Source organism: Hetaerina americana, unplaced genomic scaffold, assembly GCF_022747635.1.
Source record: "Hetaerina americana unplaced genomic scaffold, ioHetAmer1.1.p SCAF_9, whole genome shotgun sequence".
In the NCBI taxonomy this organism is placed as follows: Eukaryota; Metazoa; Arthropoda; class Insecta; order Odonata; family Calopterygidae; genus Hetaerina; species Hetaerina americana.
In genome coordinates, this window is record NW_027287538.1 from 76,559,070 (window position 1) to 76,571,882 (window position 12,813).

At 44.5% G+C, this 12,813-nt stretch overlaps 1 protein-coding gene across 1 annotated transcript in view; it reads right to left on the reverse strand.

Moving 5' to 3' along the window:
- Window positions 1-12,813, reverse strand: part of wdb (serine/threonine-protein phosphatase regulatory subunit widerborst) — a 154,142-nt gene that overhangs the window by 103,944 nt on the left and 37,385 nt on the right. The gene's annotated exons all lie outside the window — the stretch shown is intronic.

Here is a 12,813-nt window from a genome sequence, read left to right on the forward strand (position 1 = left end):
TTATTTTTTTTAAATACATACGTAGTTTACTGCACTTTGTACTTTCTACCTGAATTCCATTTGTTTTTGTGAACATAGTTTACGTTTAGGATATTTATAGGGTTTGATAGACTCATTCCTAGTTTATAATTAATTGATTATTAGATGAAAAAGTTACGTTGATTACAAGGAGATTAATGATAGAGGTTTGGCCACGGAAGGAAAGAGAACTTTGTCGGCACTGAATACGGAGCGGGTAGGAGCGATCAAGAATGTTATCGTTCCCAGTCAGTGAAGGGACTAATCGATGCATGGAGTTCAACATAAAGGAATATAATCGCGATTCGCTGGTGTCTTTGTCTTTATCCTCCGTTTTGAAACTATATGTGCTCCCGTCAATAAATGGGACATTGAAATTTCCATCGATTGTAAGGTCACTATCGGAGAAACTTTTGATCTGCTGAACTAGTTCTAGTATTCCATTATCTTTTCCGCAAACATTTTCCCTGGATCTTTTGGATTTAAGAGCTTTTAATTGAACCCATACGATTTCCAAACCGTTACTTAGACTCAACCTCAGCCCTGCTGACGCAAGAACATTTGACTGCACCAACAAAAACACCGTCCTCAATTTGCTCAGCCATTGCTTTAAACGGAAAAGAATTTTTGGAACATTTCACCGTCGGCGACATCAGTGGATAACCAGCTTTCTGTTCCAATAATTATATCCGCGCCTGCGCTTTGAATAAGGTGATGATATTCAGGGAATTCATTTTTCAATGTCGGCAACTGACTACCAATGCAGATGATATTTCCTTGACCTTATGGTGGTGTGAATATTTAACGGGAATCGTTTTCATACTATTATTAAATGCTTTATAAAATTTTCTGTCTAATTCCGATTAATATTAAGGGAATTTTTGCATGCACCTCCACCAATAACCCTGGGCTTCATTTTAAGTTAAATTACTTGGCTTACTTACTTACCTAAGCGTTTGTGAATGAATTATTATCATTACATGATAGAATTTGAGAATAACTGTATCATTTATAGAATAGGGCATACCGAAAAGGAATCGACGAAGGTGGTTTGTGACATCCATCTAATGCACAACCTAATAATGGAGATGGCACCAGGTTAATTTATTAAAGATGTGTTTCATATGATATTGAATTGTGGGCGACTTTAATGATGATTCATTGATATTAGTAATGAGAATAATAAATGAGACGGTAGTCAACTATAATTAAATTCATACTGACTCTAAACTTTCGTAAATATTTTTATTTCGCTTAAATATTCAGGTTTCGGTTTCACTAAAGAGACGTCCAGTGTTGACTACTACCATTTCTCTACAAATATGAAATGTTTCTTAAAACGATGGGGATAAGGTTGGAGTTACGGTTTTAGGTTCTCGCTTCTTTCCTAGAAGAATGAATAAACTGAAAGAAGAGAGATTTTTGTAGAATTATCCTCCTCCTACCTTTTAGAGCCAAGGTATGAATAATTCAACTATATTCGCAACCCCTACTTTGATAAAACCGAGTTCTGTTTTGTCATTTTAGTTTTAATAAATGACTGAAATCACATTTATATTTTCTAAATAAAATATTTCTCATCACACCAGGGCAAAGCAATGGAAAAGGGATTCCCCACTTTGCACACCTCGTTTCATCACCCGAGTACTTCACATTGCTGCTGTCGAAGCTTGATTGCTGACGGTAAACTCTCATACTATGACAATGATATCATCTTTTGAAACATTCACTACTCGTAATGAATACCTTTGCTTCGTCTACATACAAATAATTAATATGGAGTACAGACTTGCAAGTGACCTTTTTTAAGTATTGTTGAAACGAATCATCTCTGTCACCGTGATTCAATCGTAAATAAATTCAATTGAGATGGACTTACTAATTGCTTTGCAAGTACAGGATTGAACTTCACGGCGAATGTCATTCAAACCAATTAAGCATTCAAGTAGCAGTAGTTTTGAGGGGAGGCGACCGACAGCTGAGGTCATTAGCGCCATAGGGGATGGACAGGAAAGGATGAAGGGTGGAGAAAAACCCGGCGTCGGCATTAGCCTACTCTTTACGAAAGGCGCCAAGGGGTCCTCAGTTTAACGTCCCATCCGACGGACGGCGTACTCACTCAAAGTGCCCTCCACAAAGCACCATAAGTAGGGATCGAGATACCTCTGAAAAATATTCAACACCGCCGGGATTTGAACCCGAGCCCGCTCGGTGGGAAGCCAGTACGATAGCCACCGATTCCCATAAAGCATTTAAATTCAACTAATTGAGTATTAATAGTGTCCAATATTTTTTATTGCAGGGAAGGGCCGCCGAAGAGGAGGAGAAAAAGAGGATGGGCAATCACTTGGACGACTGGTGGCGAACAGGCAACGCATGACTTGCAAAGTGAATAAATCAATATTCAAAATGAACTTGAAGAAGAAGGGAAGATGGGTGGAGCCCCAGAGGGGTTGGAACTCGAGAATTATTTTTAGAATTAGAACTTCAGAAGTTTAAATCCATGTACTGCAGTGAGATGGTAAAATATTAATTAAAGGAATTTATTATTTCCACAAATATTCTTGAATCACGTTTGATCCCTCTACACATGTCCACAGTGTTTTTTTTATTTTAAAGCTGAAGCCTATCACAATATTGAAAATTACATCATTTGTTCACGGAATGGAAATTATGCGAGCTTCTAACGTAACGCACGAGCCAACGAGGTACGCATTTGAGTTCACGTCAAAATACACACAAATATCAAATCATCAATTGTACTTGGGCATTTAGTCTGAAAAAATCCTTTCTGTTTATAAACCCTTGGACCTCCTCATCACCTGGATGCAAATTTTTAAGTTGGAGCTCTCCATAAAACTTTAGGAAACCATTGAATTCGATAAAATATCAGCCGTGTCTTCTCTCAACTCTGGCAACGAATTTGATGAAAAAAAACAATAACTTCAAGTCTCAGATGAGCCAATGCAACTGCACATTTTCGTAAAAAGCGGTTCTTGAATGCCTGGCTGATACCATGGAGCTCCCACCAACAGTCTCCTGATGCGGACCTCTCTCCCGACAAAACCGGAGACGAAGCCGGCGATAGTGGGATCGGTGGCGCAGGTCTTTTCCCTGCTGCCCCAAGGAACGGACTGCTCCCACCCGGCCCGCAAAGCTCCTCGACTTCGCCTTTTGAGAACCTACACCTCCTCCTAAATTATCCATCAGAATATTTAGTGATTGCATGATTTCTCATAAAATACACCTTCCCTCAGGAAATAGCCCCGGCGACCATCATTCCCATTCCCTCGAGAGAATCGTCCCTACAGGACTCCGCCATTCGAACGATTTAAAAGAACTTAGCAAATAAAACAATATCTAAAAATTTGAAAAATTAATTAACTAAAATTTCTCACAATACTTGTAAGTTTATTTAATCTACAAGAAAATAATTTAATAAGAAGAGCGAATTAAGAATTACGGCACCACACAGAAAATCACTGCAAACAAAATGTAAGAGAAGAATGACAACAAAAACCAATAATCCAGCAATAATAAAAAACCATAATCACAGTAATCAACCCGAAGGTCGGTTTGGTAGGTGATGGCAGAGTTCACCCCAGTGCTAAGCCCTATGGCGGCGTGTGAAATTCACACATCAGGGTAGGTGGGCCAGTGCCTTTCCCTGTGCCGATTATGGTTTCCCAGGAAGACCTGGGACCCGAAAAATCACAGTTTGAGTGGTGCTGCAGGTGCCCAGAGTGCCTTGCCCGGGAATCGAACCCGGGACCCTCCGGTCAGCAGTCTAACGCTCTACCCGTGGACTACCGCGACCCACAATAATAATAATATAGCAAACTAAATATGCATACGAAACAAATTATATAAATTACACTATCTTGCAAAATATTTGATAAATTTATTTTATGAATTAATCATTAAATCCGAGAGGCATACCTTGATTACGCTGTCCAAATAATGTTACAGAACTTTCATAAATGAAATAAGTTATAAAAACGAAGATTAAAAATATATGCCCTGAAATATGCCAACAGGCTCATAAAATTTATAACTACTAACAAACCTAAATACTCCTAAAGATAAAAATTAAGCCATATCTCGAATAACACTACCCTTTCAATTAAAGAAACAACAAAACTACGAAATTGAAACGACTTGAGAACCAGTGAAAGAAAGCCGATGGCGGGATAGATTCGCTGCCAAACCAGCTCCACATATGTTTCATTAAGTCTTGGACTAAAGCGGCCCGGAGCAACGCCAGTCGGCAATAATGCGACGTTACTAACACCAGTTTAGAGGAAGTGGCGGACTAACTTCCTTAAATCTATCTCAAACCCTAACTACTAACGTAAGAATTAAAACAGCCTTCAGTGTTTATTTGACAATTAAAAGATCTTTAACTGCCTCAAGTCCTATAGTGTATCGCTTAAATAACGCATCCATCCGTCACACCTGAAATGACGGACGGATGGAGGCGCGCTCTACTCTACGAGCGATCCGACAACAAGAAATCGATCACTCCAGATGTTGGCGCATAACCGAAATTCAATACAACCGAAGCGAGAAGGAGAAACACCGCCGACACGAATATCTCGGGCAAACAGATTCCCCTCGCCGTCGAACTGGGGAGTCCGATGACATTCCACGGCAGCCATTTCCCATGCCCTCGACCAGCGCATTCTTCAATCGCCCCGCATGAGACTTCCAATCGCTGAACCCTGGGCGACAACAGACTGACTGGCGTCGCTCCTCACGAGAGGCACCCTCGATCCCCTTAGTGTCGGGTCGCTCGCCACCAGTGGAGCCGCATGGCTTGCACCCCCTTTACCGCCCCCCTCTGCCCTTCCTTGCCCGAGCAATTGCTTACCCCACTCTGGCGGAGCGATGATTCGGTTCCCAGGGATTTGCAGTAGTTATAATCATTCCTCATTTCTGCTTCTTCATAAAAGGGACACAAATCAGCAACTCTCGAAATAAATGAGGAAGTGGAGGAAAGAAAACGGTCTCGTGGGTGGCGGTGATTCCATGCGCTTGCTCGTCGAGTGCGAGCACCCCGACAGCGACGGGTCGTTCTACTGAGGAGCGCCCCTCCAGCCTGATCCTCCATCACCCACTAACACGCTGCACCACTCACCGAAGAGCGGGGCAGTAAACCGAGACATTTTTACCCAGACATAAACCGTGGTGGGGGCCTGATCTTCCTGGGAAACCATAACCGGCACAGGGAAAGGAACTGGCCCCCCTAATTACCCTGCAAATGAGTGAATTTCATACGCCCTATAGGGCTTAGTACTGGATGAACTCTACCATCACCTACCAAACCGAACTTCGGCTTGACTACTGTGTTCGTGGTTTTTTATAAACCCTAGATCCGGTATCCAGGGATGGTCCGTGATTCAAGAACAAGTTCCCGGGCCAGGTGCGATACGAGAAATTGTGTCAATTGCTCATCTCACTCAGAGATTCCATTGGCCGTGCACCATGTTCCCATTAAATTGCTGCTTCAAAATTACTCTTAACAGTTTACCAATAAAACTATATGCTTTCCTATTTTAATCGTCATCTTCAACGGCTTACTACTGCATGCATGGGAACTGAAAACCCGCACGAGTGAAAAGAAACCCTGCCAATTAATGTCTCCGCATCGCATACCGAACTCTTGGGAGCCAATAATGTCCGTCGGGAGCCTGAGCGAGGTGGTGCGGTGGCGAAGGAGGAAACAGGGGGGGGGGAGAGAAGGGGGTGAACGGGGGCGACGGCCCCTCCTTCGCACGTCACGCACGCCTCGCGCGAGCGGTGGTGTCGCGCCTGCGCGGGAAGCGTCGTCTTGGCTCAGGTCATTAGCGAGTTCGTCGCAAGAGGGGCGACGAAGGGGCGACACAAGGACGAAGAACCGCCCTCCGCGGGCATTTACACGCCACCAACGAAGGCGGCCCCTGAAGCGCGACCTGACGACGTGGCCGCGTGAATTTGCATCAGCGCTGTGCTGCGGCCTGAGCGTGGATGTGAGACACGGGGTGACACGTAATAAGCCATCGGCAACACCCACGGCTAGAACGGGAAGAACCCCATACGCCCACGCATGAAAGAGCCAACGCCAAAAGGGCGAATGACAAAAAACGAGCCGCGGCGGCTCGAAATTAGCGGAAAGGTTGTTTCTCACCGTGTTATGTGGAGTGCTTAACTTGCAGGTGTAGAAGATAGTTTTAATTGTAAGAACCGTGACACGCGAGACGGTCGGCAATATTTATCATCAGAGGGGTCAGAAATAGGACCAAATGCGGGCGAAAAGAGATGGAGATGGGTTTACGACGCAATCTACATAATGAAGGCCTTCAAAAGGTCAATAAGAAATGTTTAACTCTGGATACTCGAGAAGAAATGTATAACGCTGGGAGTAATGCAGAGCTCTGGATGGTGACTAAGTGCGTAGAGAAACCTTAAGAATAACAAATAAAAATTAAGTTTCTACCACGATTATTTCCAGCAATGACCGGACATGGAGAGGGGCTTGTTGCAGAGAAGGATGTTGTGTTGTGTTTTGTTAGGAAGGACAAGGTAATTATTCGGTAGTTGTGCCCATTCTAAACCTACCTTATATACCTGTAATAAAAAAGTTTACGATACTCCCTTCGTATTAGCAATTTTAACTGAATTTACAAATTAACCACAATGTTTGTCACGTTTCTCTTTTGTCTGCTAAGCGGATTTGCCACTCATAAAGCAATGATTTATCAGCACACGAAATGCTCTTTCAAACACTTCTTGGAAATCACTCGACTTGCTCCATTCGAACGAACGCTTAACAGTCTTAGAGGAACGGACTTATCTGGCTGTGAATCTTCCTTAGACAGATGTCACTCGCTGGAAAGAACTTCGACACACACCACACTCTCCGACTTTGCATGGATGGAGTCACCAAACTAAACTAAATCATAAGGATTGCCGGAGCAAATCCGTGAGGTGGGGTATCCGTGCCGAACAGTTTCCAAACCACTGGCGTTCAGAATTCAATTCACAGGTCGGCAGGGCACTCGATGATTGCCACATAGGCGGGGGAAAGCCAAAGTTGGACCGATCCCCGGGACGGCGGTTACCCCGCAATGTTTTTCTCTCACCCCACGCCACCGTTCGCAATCGCGGCGGTCCGCGCTGGCTGGTTGCGTTGGTTACCCGAGGAGCGCGCCAGGTGCGGGCCCGCGTGTACGATATTACGCATGCCGCTTCATGGCAAATGCGCATTGTCAAGTAATTCACTTGAGTTCAAGCTTTAATAATTAACGCGGAGAGATAACGAGCAGTTTATGGACCTACATTTATTCTATTGGTCCGCACGGGAGGACGCGCGACACGGACACAGTGACAGAGAACTTTCGGCGTGGGAAGCCCCCCTCCCTTCCAACCCTCTCCATGCACGGCACGTTCCCCGGTGACCACCACTCTATCCCGCTCGCGCACCGAGCCCCGACAATCAGCCACCAATCCTCGGGACCTCGACACGGATTTCCGGAATCCCATGGGATGGCGGAATGAAACCGCTTGAAAAACTAACAACGCGAGATGGAGATAATTCCAAGCGAATATCAGTAACAATTGCTAAGTGACGACACCCACATTTTCCGCAGATAAATCTTTTTTAAGTGCTGAAACAAGAAGTGTCGTGACTTATAAGCAAAGTATTAGCGTATTACCTATTCATATGGTATAACTATCAGAGACGCTACCCATCGTCATCCTCGCGGAATATTAAGCCTAGAATTGGTCCCAAGCAGCCGTCCTCCGATTTACAAATGGGTTCCAGGACACTAATTCTTCATTCCCTTCCTTAGTTCCTGGCGTTGACATCCACGTTTCCCGCCATACTCACTCATCCACGGCCTTCCTCTTTAATACTTCCCTGCATTTTCTCTTCGGTTCTTTACCATACCCCGGGGCGATTAGTTTCCCCACTTCTCAAGAGAGCCCTGAATACCCGTCCACGATATAATAGGACGCCGCAGGCCACGTTATTCACCCCAATTGCCACCAAACGCGAATAAATAATTTGTTTCGCCATAATGCATTAGCATAAAGACCTAACCATTCAGTGCCATCGCTCATATGATTTCGCCAGACATAATCACATTCCGACGTCTACTGCATTGATAAAAATGGCCAAACGAGTAAATACAAAACCGTCACACATCTATCTATTCGACTAATAACAGTTAACAGCAATTAACCCGTAGGGTAATGCTGTAACCATCGAAAGCCCCGAACGTCTTTTTTTACGCAAAATAAGAGCTTACAAGCGCCGCTCCACGCCATCACATTTCCCCTTGATAACGAAATTCTTATTTATTCGTCCAATTCATTTTTATTTTCGTGATCATTCATTGATTCAAGCGGACCGAAAAAATGAGGCCCAACAGGTGAATTTCTCGCGAGCCAAATTATCTAGCACATTTGCTGTGCTTTAAGTCTACGATGCCACAGAGATCGCAAAATGTTAACGAATCAAACACATGAAATTCTTTAGAGAGGCGAACTTTGAGAAAGCGGGGGAGGCAAATAATTCATTGTTACTTCAGATTAATATTACATTTGAAATATAAATGACAGGCCAAAATATGAGGCGCTAAAAATCTTCCAATTAAGTAGCACGGAAGTGCTTACTAATTATCTTAGCTCATCATAACTTGTAGAATTTCGGACCTTAGGGTGAAAGTGTATTGGAAAACTGCGGTGAGGCATATTAAAGATAGACTACCTTGTTCGACTCCGGACTCACACTGGTTTTTTAAGTTTCTGGACTTTTAAATGAAATAAAATCGCCGAAGAGTCTGTTTCCAAAGCCACGAGCATTCACCGCAAGCGCCTTGGTGACCAGCTAGCCGACAAGGGAAAGCGCCTGGCGTCGTCAAATAATCGGGTGTCCCCTGCTCTCTTCGATTGGTCGGCTCGTCGGATAAGGCCCAACTCTCTTCGTCGCCTCGGACTGACAAAGCCTCCCTCCCCGGTCCAGTTTAGCCCCGGCAGACGCCACGACCCAACCCCCTTCGAGAGTCAGTCAGTCGCCCATTGACAACTAACAAGTCGAGGTAGGTATGTATGGAAGGCACCAGTGCTCGCGAGGTGCGGCTATTTTATACGCAAAGGATGGGAACAAACCCGTGAAACGAGGGAACAGGTGCTTGGTGCGTGAGCCCCTTCCTGGAAAGTGATTCCATTCTCAGCGGCCAACGTGCGAGTGTCGGGGATGGAGAACGGGAGAGTAGGACAGCGGCGAATGAGCACCACGTGACCCAGCGAGGGCGCGTTCCCCCTCTTCAGCCCCGCCCCCTCCCCCTGCTTCACTCACGCCCCTCAGGGCCACCGCGTCTTTGGTTTCGTCTCTACTTCTTTTGTAAGCGCATCTAGTTCATTTCATCTCTCTTCGATAAGGCCACCACATGTCCATCGCCGCCTATCATCTTGTATCTGGTCCAGGAGTCACACCCATAAAACTCCACACTAAGTTTTAATGAACACTTTTATATACCACACACAATTATTGTTTCTTCTGATTGAACGGAGTTTTCGCCGACCCTATTTTGCTCATTATTCCCCTATTTATCTCTTCCATCCGTAGCAATTTTACTGCAAAAATATTACCATTTACCTCTTGGTCCAGGGTCCCAATGCTCACTCTTATTCGAAGATTATCATCTCGACTCTAACTGCAGAGCATAAACGGTATTTTTTCTTCTTGCTCATCTCGAGGTTGCACTTATTCTTCCCACTGTCCGCGAAGACTGCCATCCTTGCCATATCTTCCACCTTCTCTGCCTCGCCTGCAAATCACAGCAAGTTTATCTTTCCTCCTTTTTGTCCTCGAACGCCATCTGTCCTCACCTATGACTGGATTTCGTTTATTGCCTTCTCAATGAGCACACTAAATGTTAAGAACTACAATGAACAACATTTGAACTTCCACCTCATCTAATCACTGCCGTCTGCTCTCCAGAGCGTGTAACAATATCCTGTCGTTGCAGTTGGTTCAAATTTTTTTTTATGTATCATTAGATTTCAGTCGTCGTCGTCAAAAGCTACCTCGAGATCTACGAATACGACTCGACAGATATCACTCCGTCACCTCCTCCTTCCCTTCTATGAGTCCGAGGGTTAGAGTTTAAAAAATGTATATACCCTGTAGAGTCCATCAATAAGATCCCCCCTATCCAAAAACCTACCTTAACCGGTAGATTACCTTATAATAATAATAATACTATACCTTGCAAGCCTACGGTAGGGTGTGTGGCAGAGGGTGAATACACACCAGAATAACCATACCCGAGCATGACCCTACCGGGGTTGAACAATGCTATTCTGGTCCATTATTGTTCGTGGGAAAAATGACATCTTAAATCTATCAGTTCTACACTTAATCTCTCTCCTTGCATCGACATGATCTCCCCTACCGTAGTGCGATTGGGATAATAATACATTTTCAACAACCTTGCAAAAGAGAAATTCTTCCAATTTATGCAAGAGATTCAATCTGTAATTTGATCTTCTCCCCGTTAGTGATTTCCAGTTTAGCTGCTCTAATATTATGGATACGCTACTAAGTTAATCATAACGTTTTATAAATCTAGCTCCTCTACGCTGCACGCGATCCAATTCGGCAATTATCCGAACTTCGTGAGGATCCCACATACTCATCTTGTACTTCCATTTCTTCTAAATCCACACATTAGACTCGATTAAATCCTCCCGCTTACCTCTTCAATCTTCGGGAGACGATTACATCCTTGTTGGATTCCTTCCGTATCTCTCTCTTCCTCTTCTCATACACGCACAACACGTAAGGTTCATGCGACGAGTCAGCCTCACCACATGGGTTTGTTCGTTCTGAATGTGACCTCTAAGCGCACGTTAGAATATTTTGCGACGGAACTGGCTTGCATTTGAATATGTTTGACCGCAGAAATCACGAGCGGTCCTGTTTCGCTTTACTGCCAAGGGTGTCATGGATAACTTCTTCCCGGATGCATCATTTAGCGTGGGCGAGGGCAAATCGGTCCATTGTCGCCCCGATTGGACGACGGCGCAGGCGGCCGGTAGGTGGCGCTAGCATTCCCGCGGCGGCTAGAGGTACGGAAGGCCCGGAGAGCGCTTCCGGCGCCGCTGCCAATACTCGAAATAGAAAAACGCCGTTAGAAAAGGTGTCGAGTTCCATGACTTTCAAGTTTGCACGATCGGCCCCGGATGAATAGACTCGAATACCCGGGAGGGCTCAGCATTCAATGCTGCAGCTCACACATGAGTCGAGCGATCGCATGCAAGTGTGGACGGAGTGCTTTGCTATTATGGGGCAGGAATTTACCTCTGGGGGCTGAGCCAAAAACATGACCTCTGAGAGTGGGATTGGCCAAAGAGGCACTGACGGGCAGTAACCAGGAAAAGCTGCGGCATAAGGGTGACGCTTGCACAATAACGCGTTCCTCATTCCAAATGATTAGATACGGATGCTTAGACATGGGGGATGGATAGACTAGCACAGATTGGCATTAAGTGACTGTGGCCACTCACGCTCGATAAAAATGTGAATTAATATCATGCAGCTCTAAAAATAACAGTGAGAGGTAGGCAGGAATGGGGACCAGGAGGAATCCACGGCCAATTTTGCAAACACGTGGCCGATACGACATCACACAACACCGCCGGGATCAACAGCGTGCTCGCTCCAAGGGATGAGGTTCGCTCGCTTCGACTTGGTGGTTCATCGGGTTGCTCGCGCATCGGGGAAGGGCTCGAGCCCAACTTCGGAGGAGGATTTCGAACGGGGAGCGGAGCGACAACAACACACAGGGGAGACCCGAGGGAGCGAAGTATTACTCGTGTCATACGCGGAATACCGTTCATTGTTCGTGCCGTAACTCTCACCTGGCAGCGAAATGGCAATACCCATTTGGATAATATATACATGCATATATACAGGTATGCATAAGAATATACATATATCCTGTGTTGAAGATATCCTGGCGACTTCACGCTTCCCTGATCTCCCAACTTCCGAGTCGCGGGAAATTGTCACGTCCCAGCCCCTATTACGAAACCCCCCCCCGCACATTGGCCGTTTTTTTTACATCGCATTACATAGTATCCTACAAGCTACCGCTGAGATGTGGCAGGGGGTGATTACACACCAGACTAATTTTGACCCAAAATACTTTACCCCCTTAGTGCGGTAAGACAACGTCAATCTAATCCCTTTTCGTTCTCAAGACTTGAAAATGACATCTTTAATCTACATCTGTTCTACACTTAATCTCTAATTTTATTGACATGATCTCTCCTGCCGCAGGACGACGGGGCTATTAATATGTTTTCAACATCATCGCTAAAGAGACTTATTTCCAATTTATTCAAGAGCTTCAATCATTAATTAATCCTTCGCACCGTGGGTGATTCACAGCCTAGCTCTTACAATAATTTCGATAAACTAATCAGGTTATCATAAAAACTTTTTAAAAATATAGCCCCCTACGTCGCACGCACCCAGAGCTTTAGTTAACGCACACAGCTGTTTAATCTATATCCCTTCAGGTAGCAAATAGACACAATTATAAAAATTCACTATAAAATATGATAGGCTTATAATTATAATGTCAGAATATTGAAAAAATGCCTTTTCAGCAGTGTTCCGCTGCAATAAGCAAACTTTGCCGGTCAATGTTAATTTATTTACTTTCTAAATGAATATCACCGCAATAACTTCTTCAATCAAAGAACTAATTTATACTATATTAAAAGAATATTTCCAGGAGG